General features: G+C 46.9%; 1 protein-coding gene and 2 pseudogenes across 1 annotated transcript in view; 2 read left to right on the top strand and 1 right to left on the bottom strand.

Annotated features, from left to right (window-relative positions):
- The window catches only part of LOC101575050, a 783,209-nt pseudogene that overhangs the window by 263,332 nt on the left and 506,900 nt on the right, over positions 1 to 12,977 (top strand).
- Pde4b (phosphodiesterase 4B) overlaps positions 1 to 12,977 on the bottom strand; it is a 358,385-nt gene that overhangs the window by 254,292 nt on the left and 91,116 nt on the right. The gene's annotated exons all lie outside the window — the stretch shown is intronic.
- LOC111817409 lies at positions 1,167 to 2,140 on the top strand (annotated as a pseudogene).

Here is a 12,977-nt window from a genome sequence, read left to right as displayed (position 1 = left end):
CAATTTGTTCTGTGTTAGTGTCCTCTGCACTTGTTACGGGTGGGCTTGGGTTCTGTGTTTGAATTTTGTTCCTTCTCGTCATTTTGTGTAGCACTGTCTTCTGCCCTTTGTTGTAGATCTTTGCTGTAGTTATAACCGGTGGGCTTGGGTTCTGAGGTTGCATTTTGTTCCTTCTCGTCATTTTGTGTAGCACTGTCTTCTGCCCCTGGGTGAATCTTGACACTACTAAGTCCTTTGCATGGTTCAGTGCTAGAGAACAGTAAGCGGATTAGTGTCCTGGACACTGTCCGACTAGCTGCGAGGCAGAGTTTCTCCGCACTTGGCTTCCTCTTCAGTGCTGCATACGCCTGTACCAGTGTCTCATACATAGTTTGCTGTTAGACACTTCCCCTTGTCCCTTTACTTTTGGACCCTATAGCCCGGCACGTACAAAGGCTCAGACTTCACAGAAGGAAAAAACGAGGCTTGTAGAAAAGTTAGGAACTTGCTCAACATTTCAGGCTAGAAAGAAGAGAGCCCAAGGTAAACGGAGGCGCTGCTAGTTCCAACGCACATATACACTCTCGTACACATCGGCACCTCCCTACATGCGGTGCACAGCAGGCGTTCTCGGAAGCTAAGGATGCTACAGGGCGCACAGCAGTGATGAAGAGCTGCAATCCTACGTCATGCAGGGCAGAGCTGAAAGCTCCCTGCGCTTCCTCACGGTGTGGTTTCGGAAGCTTTGCTTCATCTCTGAACTTCCAGTCCTCCATGCGGCCTCCTATAGGGTGCTTAAATGGAAACTGCAGAGTAGGACCGCGCGGCTCCACTGCTTAGCAGCTGCATTGCCGCGTGAAATCGCCTCCTCCGCGCCCCACGATTTCCCCACCTCGTAACAGAGAGGATGATAATACCTGCAAAATTGAGGGGCCAGCGCATGTTAGTAGTAGTGTCCTTCCGCCTCCATAATTGGCGCTCTAAAAGTTAGTACATAAGCACACTATAAGGGCTCAGATACTTTTAAAATTCTGTGATTCCATAATTCATAAAATATTGTGTAACCAGCAAAGAAACATCTTCACTCGAAATCCAGCCAGTTTGTGCTTTTGCCTTAAAAATTCCAAAATAAGTTTTGTTTGTAAACCAAGAGAGCGATGCTCAGGTTTTTAAAAGACTAAAACATAATGTCAAAAATCAATAGCTTGGAGAGAAGTTTCCAGAGGCCTAGGGCTTGGGGAGGAGGAGGGAGTCTCATAAAGAGGCTGCGGGCGAGTCCGCAGCACGGCCGTGCAGTCCAACGCGAATGTGAACGACGGTGCGAGAGCGTGAATCCCGGAAATAAGCCGGCCCTGGGGCGCGGGTCAGGGAGCCGGCGTGGGCCTCGTGCAGGTGAACGGGCGGAGGAAGTACGCGGCCACCCCGGTGCTGCCCCCGACGCGTGCAAGCACCCGCTGAGCCCACCCTTGCAGCGCGTGGCCCGGCTCTGCCTGACCACCACCGTCGGCGGCCTGCACCGCGGCTTCCCTGCGCCCGCCACAGCTCACGGCGCGGCGTCCCAGGGCCGGTTATCACACTGCACAACCACCCTCCGTGGCCGTCCAGCCCGCGGTCGGTCTGCCACAGCACCCAGAAGCACAAGCTGAGGCCCGCAACACGCTGCTGCTGGGGCTGCAGCCCCCGGCCCGGCCTGCAGGGGGCGCCGCTGCTGCCCACTCGGCTCAAGTTCAGCTCGCACCGCCGCCGCCACAGCCAAAAAGGCCCTAGTAGAAGGTCAGCCGCGCCTCTGTGGAGAACAGGGGGCTGTGGAGTGGCTCAAGCCAGACCTAAAGCAGCGGCTCCGCCAGCAACTTGCGGGTCCCTCACGTCAGTCCTGGCCAGGAGCAAGCTGGGGTGCCAGGGTGCTCGGGCTGCTCTGCAGCTGCGGGGCCAACGAATGAAGCTGGGCAGCCCAGTATTCCTAACCGAATGTTTGGGCACAGGACCTGGTACCAGGTGGTGATCCCTGGGCATCCAGTACCTTTTGAGGCCGCAGATGAGCAGGATGCGCATGAGGTGGCCAGAGACGCTGTGTCGGCTCAGCTGCTGGACGCGCCGAGGGACACAGCAGGCGGTCTCATGGTTTTCAGGAGCTGAGGCAGGTTCCACGGCTAAGCTGTGATTCCTGCCTCTCCCCACAGGTAGCCTGAACGGTAGGCAGGGCCTGGGCAGCAGCTGGCTGGTCCTCGGAGGGGTGGGGCAGGGCCCAAGGCACACCTGAGGACGCCCAGATCTGGCTTAAGTGCGGTGAGCTCCCTGGCCCTTCCGCCCTGAGCCCAGGGTCTCACCGACTCCAGTCTGGTTCTCTTTGGCCATTCCTGTACAACACAATACCGTGTCACCCCCCCGAACTTCGCCTGAATCTTTGTTTTCATTTGCGGGACTGGTTGAGCCAAAGGGTCAACTTAAGGCCTTTCCATCCCACCACTTGGCATTCTAATTTTGGTTTGTATATGGTTTTGAGCTTTTCTATGCTGGTTGTATTTATATTAAACTCCTAGGTTATAAAAGAAAAATAAAATAGCTTTTCATACAACTGCCTACACTACGGGACTGCTATGGTTTCAGCCGCAGGACTTGTTGGAGAAGCGATAGATCCTTGGGCATCCCTTCTGCTCCACAATGAACACAAACTCAGTATGTTAGCCTGAAAACTTGTGATTCACTCAGTTTTCGGAAAATCTTGCACACAGCCAATCCTGCACATGCCTAACCTCGTGTAAATCTCTGTCTTGGCATTCTCTGGTCCTCCCGCCTCGAGCTGCCCCCCGCACCACACGCACAGTTCCCCTGGCACCGCTGACCTGCGGCTCTTCCCCTGGGGCTCTTTCGTGACCCCATTTCTTGCTGCCATCCATCTGTCATATCCTTTCCAACTCCTTGATCATGAACCATTCTTCCTCACATTGTGTGTTTTCTTTGTTTTCCACAGCATCAAGGACTTTGCTCAGTAGAACATCCACATTGTTTAGAGCTGGGTCTGGCATAGAGAAGAGTTCCAATTTCAAATTAATAAATGAATGAACCTTGGAGGTCCAAGTAGACTTGGTTCCTTCCGGTTCTCTGTATTTGACACTCTGATAGGAGGGCACGGGTGTGAACTACTTTGGTTCCGCTCATCTTCAGGCAGAAATGATCGTGTCAGATCTCAAGTACGTCAACTTCAGAACTGACATAAGAATTGCTAAGCATGGATTACAGGGGTGCCTGAATAAAGTTACTTAAAATGCATCAAAATACATCTATTAAAATTAGAAAAAATATAGGTTTGCTGTTTCCCATTTCAGGACATCTAAAAAAAAGCAAGATTTAAAAATCCTGTGCTTCTCTCATTAGCAGCCACTAGATAAGACCATCTTGATACCAAAGCTCTTTGACCCATGCTGGGAAAAAAGCGATAGATCCCGTCAGTGTTCTAGATTCTAATTCCAGCCTCATTGGTATGAGTATGCGATTTACATTAACTATTCTCCAGTTTCATAATATTAACAAAAGGAGAAACATAATACCTTTCCTGTCATGAACTATTTAAAATTAAATGAGGGGCTGGGGATAGAGCTCAGCAGGATAAGCACCTGCCTGGGAAGCACAAGGTCCTGAGTTTGATCCCTAGCACTGCAAAATTAAATAAATAAGTAAATAAATAAATAAAATGATATCTGTAAAGCACCTGCTATAAAACCACCTTCAATAAATTCTATTTTCTCCCCTTTCCCATTACCAGTCTTCCTCACTCTGAGTTTGGGGCTTCCAATCTCTCTTCCTGATAACTGAAGCTGGAACCCCATCTTCCATTGCCCCTGGGGTGGACTCCTACCCTGCTGGGACAGCCTGTCCCATAGCCCAGCTCTATGGGTGCCCAACTATCTCAGTAAATTTGAAATTAAATTTTCACTTCAAATCAATGTCATACAATGTAATACAGGCAGAGAATCTTTCATCAGAAATCTGAACTGTGAAATCTCCAAGGTCTAAAACGTCTTGAGCACCAACTTGTTTCCACAATAGAGAATCCCCCACTGGCCTCAGGTGATGTGTGGCTCACCAACAAAACACAGGTGCACCAAAAATACTGTATGCAGTCAGATCCAGGCGTGTGCGTCGAGGTCTATGAAACATAAATGGATTTTGGGTTTAGACTTGGGCCAGTTCCCAAGATATTTCATAATGTTTACACAAAATTCCCAAAATTCCAAAGTCCAAAGCATGTTTGGTTGCAGCATATCTGGTGAAGGAAACTAAGGCTGCACTCTAAATATGCAAAGGCAGATAAGCCCCAGGGGATTTTTTTCTAGATTTGTTTCCCCACACACTCAGTGTAGCCGACTATCTGGCTAACCCCTCAAACAAGCAATCTTTCTAGGCTCTCTCACGATTCTTTCCATGTTGTGCTTGCCCAACTCTCTGCAGCCATAGGTCTCTGGAATTCTTCGGACTCCCCCAGAGTCTGACAAGGTCTTTGTAGGCACCATCCTGCTCCCTACACTGCTGTCCACCCACAGCCAGCTTTTTCTCATGGTGATCCTCCTGCCTCAGTCTCCTACATTCTGGGATTACAGGCATGTGCCACCACACCTGGATATATATATATATATATATATATATATATATATATTTTAATATTAGCCTCTTATTAGATTTATGTTTGAAAATATTTTCTCCCATTTTATTGTTTGCCTCTTTATACATATGTCTTGTTTTCTGATGTACAGAAACTTTTCAGTTTGATGAAATTCCATTTGTTTTGGAATCATATAAAAAAGTTATCACACCAAACAATGTCATAGAAAATTTCCCCCATGTTTTCTCCTACCAGTTTTACATTTTCAGGCCTTGTGTTGAAGCCTTTAATTCATTTCCAGTTGAAATATCTTCTACTGTGGGTTAAGATTCTAAATTTCATGCTTCTGCATGTGAAAAATTGATATCTCTTTTTTTTCCTGTATTTTAAGGAAGAGTCCACAGGGTGTTCAGAGTCTCACTACTAGATCGGACTTGTAGTGATTTTCCTGTTTACAGCCTCCCAAGAGCTGGGATTACAGGCACGCACCACCATGCCCACTGCCAATTGCCAGTCTCAGCATGCCCTGGAAGTGGGGTTGGCTCAGCAGGCCCAGGGACAGAACCCCCGGCCCCTGTGCCTGCTTGCAGGTGCTTTAATCCACTGAGCTATTTGGCCAGCCCTTGAAAATTGTTATCTCAGCATGATTTATTTTTTCGATGATAGAAGATTTTTTTAAGGCAGGAAATGAAAGAGGCTCTGCAGAATGAATGAGTTGGGGCCAAGAAAAAGTAGCAAAAGAAGTGCAGCCTATAATGTGAGCATGAACCACCGCCCAAGAGGCAGTGCCGGGGCCCAACAGTTTCTTAGAGACTATTTCCCCACTGCGTGGTTTGGGGAACTTGACATGAAGATACAGCTTCCTCCTCGCAGGGCTTCTCACTTTTTCCCCTGGTCGGTGTATCCACTTTCATTCCATCGCCCTCTTGTTTTCACTCTGCAGCTTTGTGATATGTTTTGACGTCAGGCAGTGCGATGCCTCCAGCCAAGTTCTTTTGTTCACAGGTGCTTTGTAGGGTCTCTTGTGGCTTCATACCTGCCACTGAAAAATGTCACTGGACAGCTGAAGGAGATTGCACTGAGTCTTTGGATCTCTTTGAATAGTATTTTGCTAATATTAATCCTTTCAATCTATGATCCTGGGGCATAGTTTCATTTGTTTGTGTCTTTTTCATTTTCTCTCACCAATGTTCTAAAGTTTTCAATGCACAAGTTTTCACTTCCTAGATAGAATTTATTCCTAAGTACTTTTTGTAGTTATTAGTAATGAAATCAATAGCTATAACCTATTAGTAAAAATAGGCTCTATTCTTGAGCAGCTAAATCTTTAAAAAGGACCTGCCATTTATTTCTTTGAAGTGTTTAAATTTAATCTGCTGGGCATGTCTAAGGATATTAGTCAATTAAAAATGTGTGTAAAATAATTCAAATTTTGGGGAAAATTTTAACATAAATCATAGTTAGAGACCACAAAAAAGAACATATGATCCCTTTAAAATCTCCATAGCATCACTTATTAGTGTTATAGTGCCCGTGAAATTGCTTCATTATAGGCATTCTGCAAGCAGTAGCCTGGATTTTTCACAATCCTGTTCTTTCCAAGGGCTTTTTTCTGTGCTTTCAAGTTGCCCACAAGAGCTGTGTCGCTGCACGTAACCAAGGAAACCACAGGAAACTTGGTTGCTAGGAAACCACTGAGTTGTCTCCAGGAAGACCACCACAGTAGGCTTGGCTTGAATAGAACAGATGCTAGGAAAGTAAGATTATGAGGTTACAGTTACTTTTTTTGAAAAAAAGAAACCTAGGATGCCTCTTTAATTGCCAGAGAAGTCTCTCCACCAAGAGAACCTGCCTGTGGTCGCTCAAAGGCCCCGACCATACAGGCAGGATGGGAGGCTCCAGAGGGCGCGGGGGCTCAAAGGAAGGCCCCAAGATACTGGGAGCCCAGGGCGCCAGGGCCTGCATGCGTCCTTCTCCCAATTAGTTGGATTGCCTAGGGAGAGGGGTGCGGGAAAGCCACTGTCTCCTCCACAGAAGGCTTCTAAAGACAACGCACTGTAATTGACTACAGCTTCCCATATGTCTCCCATTTCTTCCATGCAGAGTGAGATGAGCCCATGATTCTTTCATAAAAATGCCAAGAAATTCTCTAATTGTAATTTCAGTTTATGTATGCACACATGTATATGAAGAAAATTTTGTCCTCCATAGGTTTCCTGAACTCATGGCTACTTATTCCTCTAAGCAACTGGGCTATGAGAACACACAGGATTACAAGACCAGAAGGGTGTGGCTAACCTTGTCAGACGGCTGACCTGGCCCACGTAAGCTCCTGCGCGGGGCCCAGAATGCCCCAAAGTTCCACCTCAATCACCATATTTGGACTGTGTGGCCTACTGCCCTGCCTCCGGTGGTGCGTCACCAATGGGTTTTTGAGTCTATCTAAGCTTGTTTAGGATTTAACTGTTTTTCCAGCCTGTGCCATCCCTGGAAGAAAAGAGCTGTAAGCCTGACCATCCCATCACAGGACATAATGTCTCCTTTGATACCAACCTAACTCTTAAAGTAATCATTTTTATTTTGGAAACACATTTGCCTGTTGAGTAGAGCGGCGCATGCCTACAATCCCAGCTGCTCAGGAGACTGAGTCAGAAGGCTCTTTGTTTTTGAGGGCAACACAGTAAGACTCCACCCAAACAAATATAAGAAAGAAAAAAAGAGAGAAAAGAAGAAAACAGCAAAAAGAAAAGAAGAAAAAAATAAATATATTTAACCTATTAATCCTTTTTTTTTTTTTTTTTTAGTCCTATTATTTCTATATTAGCCAGGGTCACTCTGTCCCATACCAGCCAACTCACACTGGACTTACTAAGTGTGATTCTTATCACCCTATTGGCTCTTTTCTAAAAGTTTCTACAGCTGTTCTACCACATAAATCAAGGGAGCACACAGTCGTAGGCACTTTTCCCCAAGTAGCTTTAGATTTATAGTTGACATCTGAATGGGTAAAGTTTCTAATAAACTTTATCAAGAAGTAAATGTCCTACAGGACCACTGGGAGTTTTCAATGATGAAAATGGCCTAAGCAGGTATTCAAACCATTATAGAAAGTCAACTGTACAATGGCGGTGATGGGCATTTTGGTTTAGGATTACACTGAAAGCAGAAAGGACAGCTGAGAAATTATTTGTACATTTCAGAATGCATAGAGCAACAAGCTTGTCTGAGAAAAAAGGCAAAAGCCTCACTAAATGTTCTGTGCAAGTATGCAGGAAACCTGAGTGACTCTCTCGTCTCCTGTCCCAGCAAGGTGACCGCCAAGGAGCCCTTGTGCATGACAGCTCTTTAGAGAACCTCTGTCTTCTGAGAGACAAGACAAGCCTTCTGGCTAAGTGGGAGGCGAACTGTGTGTGCAGCCCCTCGAATGGCAGTGCGTTAATAGTGCATCTTGTCCTCATGGCCACTGAGCCTGTCTTTGATCTTTCTTCCCTTTCTTAGCAATTGCTCAGATAGTTAGACAACGTGTCTAAGAAGTCTGAGTACAACACAAATCAGAGAGGAACAGCCACCCTTATGCATTAAAAAAAAATCAATACATTAAAAAAGAGTACCCATCTAAAGGATGGATGGGCTGTACCACAGCAAGTGCCCACTGTCTGTCAGGCACTGTGTGTGCTGCATCTACATTACTCACAAGGTTTCTCTCAGATTTGTTTGTCCCCCTCCAAATGAACAAATGGGGGCTCAAAGAGATATATCATGTGTTGCCTATGAAACAATTGGTCACAGAGCCAGGACTTGGCCCGGGAGGTTTTCTCTTTGCCAATCAGACTGGTGAGTTTATGCTTTGAGAAAAGCAGTAACAAGCTCAGGGGCTGAGTGGAGCAAATTCTCCTCACTCAAGCTGTTGTGCATGTGGCCCTTGGGGGTGTCTGCTTACTGGAGTCACTCAGAGACCCTTGTTGGTAGGACTGGGGGTCCCATCTTCAAGGCTGGAAAGGCAGGAAAAGGGATGTGGTGAGCTGCAAGGTAACTCTTGAGTTATCCTTGGAGATGATGCTAGCCGTCTACGCCCGCTGTGAGTGCTAACTGCTGTGTAGTCACACAGCTAAAGTTCGTTCACATGCGAGACCAAAGAGAAGCAAAGTTCCAATGACTACAAAGTACCCAAGTCCAAGTTCTGTCCACTCTCCTTCACCTTGTTAAATATTCAACAGGGTCATTTTGAAGAGACAAATCAACAGGGTCTCACTTCATTTAGAACTAAAAAAGCAAAGAAATGCAAGTACAGTGTGAAGCAGAATGGCCACAGTAAAGCTCCTCAAACATCATCACAGTAGAATCTGTCAACACAGGTGCTACACAGGTAGTTTATACTAGTGGCACTGCACATGGTGACTCAGGCTGGACCACTGTAAGTTCCCGTGCTTCCAAGTCCATGTCCCCACCCAGACTTTCTTCCTGAGCTCCTGGCCACCTTATCTGAACTCTGGACATCCCTGCTGGGATACCCAGACATATACATCATTGTAAAACTGAACTTACTCACTTCTTTGTCTTGAAAAATAAACAATCTTCTCCCACACGTGGCTTATCTGAGCTGACAAATCCCTGGCTCACTCCTTGATTCACTTGTTCTCTTTTCTTTTCTTCTCTTCCCTTTTTTCCCCTTCCCTTCCCTTCACTTCCCTTCTCTTCTCTGTCTCAAATGGTCAAACACAAACTCATTTAATCCTTCCTTAGCAATGTCTTTCCAAGCAGAGGGTCTCGGCCCATGCTGTAGTTCTTTTCTGTTATTCTTACAAATATTGCTACAAACCTGTAATTCATCTCCAGACCACTAGCAGGGCTCACTCCAAATTATTCTGTACACTTCTGCTAAGGTAATGTTCCCAAGATATTTTTAAGAATAGTATCTCTCTATCAACACCCGTAGGATAAAGTCTAAACCCACCTGTGCAGAACACAAAGGCCTTCACAACTGGACTCGATTTCTGGCTTCATCTTTAGAAGTTCAACCTCTACATATGGATACCAACTAGTCTCTAAATAGTCCAAACACTGCTCACCCCCAACTCTATTCTCTTGAACTTGCCAATTACCTTCCCTGGCATAAACACCTTGCCTTTAAAATCTGATGAGCTTTCACTCAGTCCTTTAAGATCTAAATCAAAGATCTGCTTCGCCCATTTCACTTCGCTCTCCTCACATCTTGTGATCGTCCAGGCCACACGCTGGCCGCGTTCTCTCAGGTCTGCCTGCTCTCCTAGGTGGCATGCTGTGGCAGAGTTAATAGCCCCCAAACTTAGCCCGAGCCTTGAAGTTTTGGAAGAACGAGGCTGGAGATGAGCTGAGAATGAAGTGCTCCCAGGATGGAGCCAACAGTAGCACTTGCAAATATCAAACAAACAAACAAGCAAGTTGGGCTGAGATTTTCATAAACTAAAAGTAAAGCGTGAAAATGCCACCAGCAAAATAGAGAATTAATTTATAAAATGTAAAATGTGATTATTAACAGGAATGAGAAGTAAAATCCCATTGGGAAGATCACAATAGCACGCTAATTAGAATTCTGTAGAGCTTACTGACCTAGGAAGACAGGGAGAGGCTGAGAGGCCATGGGGTGAAGAGGTTGGGCAAGCAGAATGCTAGGCCTTCAGCTCTGGGCAGACCACCCCAGCCACTTCGGCCGACTGCTTTTCTCTACCGCATCCACCAGCACCTCCCTGAAAACCTCAGGTAGCAAAGACACAAAACATTAGCATCACACCTGGCTGCCTTGCCTGAGCTTTGAGGAATTTTAACTCAATGCGAAGGGAAGTGTCTCCCTTGGGAGCTCTTCTGGCATTTTCTGCTTGCGCAGATTGCAGCTGGTCTAAGACCCAAGCAACACGCTTTTCATAAAGCCCTCATCAATGCGGGGAGCGTTTTTCATTGCCCTGGCGATCATTCTGCTTTGTCTGTTCCGAGGAGAGAGGTGAGGAACCCCACAGGGCTGATAAATAGGCACGATGAACCCCCCGTAGTGCAAACAGCCTTAGCCATAGGATTGGGTAGATATCCTACTGCAAAAACCTGAGCAGCGCTTCCTTGGTGAAGTTGCCTAATTCCTTCCTTCCAACTCGTCCTCCAGTCCTTCCTTCCTGTAGTTATTATCACTACAACAAACGAAACAACAGGCAGCAGTGTGGGTTGAGCATCTCATTAAAACGGCTGCACAAACCTGCAGTCAAAACACCTATTTTTGAGTCTCATCACACAAGGCTTGCTAGAATTCCCTCTGCCCTGTCGAGTCCCGGGAAACATGCGTTGCCTGTACTGCCTCTTTGGACTCACGCTGGTAAAATGTCCCCAGAGGCAGGGCACATTCTGGAGTGTGAGGGTGCAGCCGCTCAGCCCGCAACCGCAGCCTGCCCCTCTGTTTGCCTCCAGAGCCCAGGTGTCCTTTCCCTCGCTGCGTGTTGTGACACTCCAGCTTTCCCTTCTCCCAAAATAAAACTTCCCAGACACTCTGAGAGCTGCTTTGTGAGAAGGTAATGGCAGGATGTGCTACTAGCTCATATTAAAACTGCCCCTTCGTTAAATTTGTTCCTTCTCCTGTTATTAAGAGAACGGCTAAATTTCCCCATCTGCACTTGTCTCATAAGAAATCTTTTTTTGTTTTAATTCAGTGACTTGTTCCAAGCTACTTCATCATTCTCTTTCATAAAAAATTTAATGGTGTCTAATCCTCCAAGTCTCACTAAAATTGCTTTGTGTTCAAGGACAGCTCCAAGTCAGCCTAAGAGCAGACAGATGCTTCTGCTTGAAGCCTGGTGGTTGCTAACTCAGTGCTTCTTAAATTTTAGTCTAGAGGAGAATCACTTGGGGGCGGGGGGGGCTCTGTAAAAAATGCAGCAGGCAAAGACATACGGCAACGATGCTAGACGGGCCTAGAGGGTGTGCATGCTCCCGGCCATCCCCGGTGATCTCTTCCCTGTACTGAGGACCACTCCTGAGTGGTTAGAGCAAAGCCTGCCATTGGCATTTTCAAGCCCTTGCTCACCACCCCTAACATTTGGTGTAGCTCCGAAACCCATCAGGTTAATCATGTACCCCCCAATTCCTGTCTTATGAGCTCCCTGCAAATGATACTCTGTGACCTTTAGTTTTTTGACCACTACTTTTGCTCCTAGCTAAAACAAGCACGGGGGCAGAATCTCAGCCCAGAGTGCTATGGCTCGGCACGGTTCCCATCAGGAAGGGTCCCTTCCGGTTTAGCTTGAATTTCTATTAAGCCAAGACAGACCCTCAAGTGAAATTTAAAAAACCACCACAAATCTGAAGAAGCTAAGATCTAAACATCTGATCGCATTTCATTCACGTTACCCCCCATTTCTGCATCTGAGCCCTCAGATCCTGGAGGGGTGACTTGGACCAGAGCCTTCTTTTATAATTTTGTCCTTTGGCCCCTCCACAGGATAAGAGTTTGGGGGTCGAAACCACAATGTCTGCCCTGAAGCCCACCTAAGGAATTGCTCTTACGTATTTCTTTGTGTCCCTGTATTTCACTGGCTAGACTGCAGCGCATGAGAAGCAAGAGTTCTATGAAATGCTTTATGGTGAACACTGTAATGATATCGGCGAGGACGCTGTTCGCTGCTTTACCCAATTTCTCCTTAATGAGAGTCCATGGAGTGAAATTTCTGTCTGGGCTTGAAACTAAAAATAGAGTTAGTGCTCATGAGCAATCGGTTTGCTTTCATCTGCGGACGCTAAATTTTATGACGGCAGCTTCGGCTTTTACCCGCGGCTGCTAAGAGGCCGGGCTGCCTCCCGCTTGCCCCGCGCGGTTCACAGCCGCGTTCCCAGAAGCACGGCCCTCATTTTCGTTTCCTGCCTTCTTTCCCTGGAGCACATGCGCTCACCGGATTTCCCAGCTCTCTCATAAAACGTCTCTCACAGTGTTCTTAAAGTGAATGAATGCTTGTTCAGCTTCGTGCTGTACTTCCCATTTGGAGCCAAGAACACAAGACAACAGCCAATCCTATCAGCAAGCGCGCTGTACGGAGTTCCGGACGCTTGGAAAAGCTGCAGCTCGTCTGGGGGGCGAAGAGGTAACACAGTGTCTGCCCTTAAGGTGCCGCAAAGCAGCTCTGGAAGGAAGGAGGAGCAGCGCAAGCGAGATGATAGGACACAGCTCGAGCGTCAGGGGGCACTGACGGTTGTGCTTCAGGATAAAGATGGAAAGACCAGCGAAGGCAGGAGGAGGTAGGACAGGTGAGAGGCAGGGCCTGCACTACAACTTTGATGCTAGAGAAGAATTTCAGGTCGTGGGGTGACCACATGAAGAGAAAGGCATTTGGGGTCAAACAGGCAGCAGGGGAGAAGGCGACAACTTTGGGCTTGATAGAGGAGG

This window comes from Octodon degus, unplaced genomic scaffold (genome assembly GCF_000260255.1).
Source record: "Octodon degus isolate 3935 unplaced genomic scaffold, OctDeg1.0 scaffold00057, whole genome shotgun sequence".
In the NCBI taxonomy this organism is placed as follows: domain Eukaryota; kingdom Metazoa; phylum Chordata; class Mammalia; order Rodentia; family Octodontidae; genus Octodon; species Octodon degus.
This window is presented reverse-complemented; position numbering and strand designations above follow the sequence as displayed.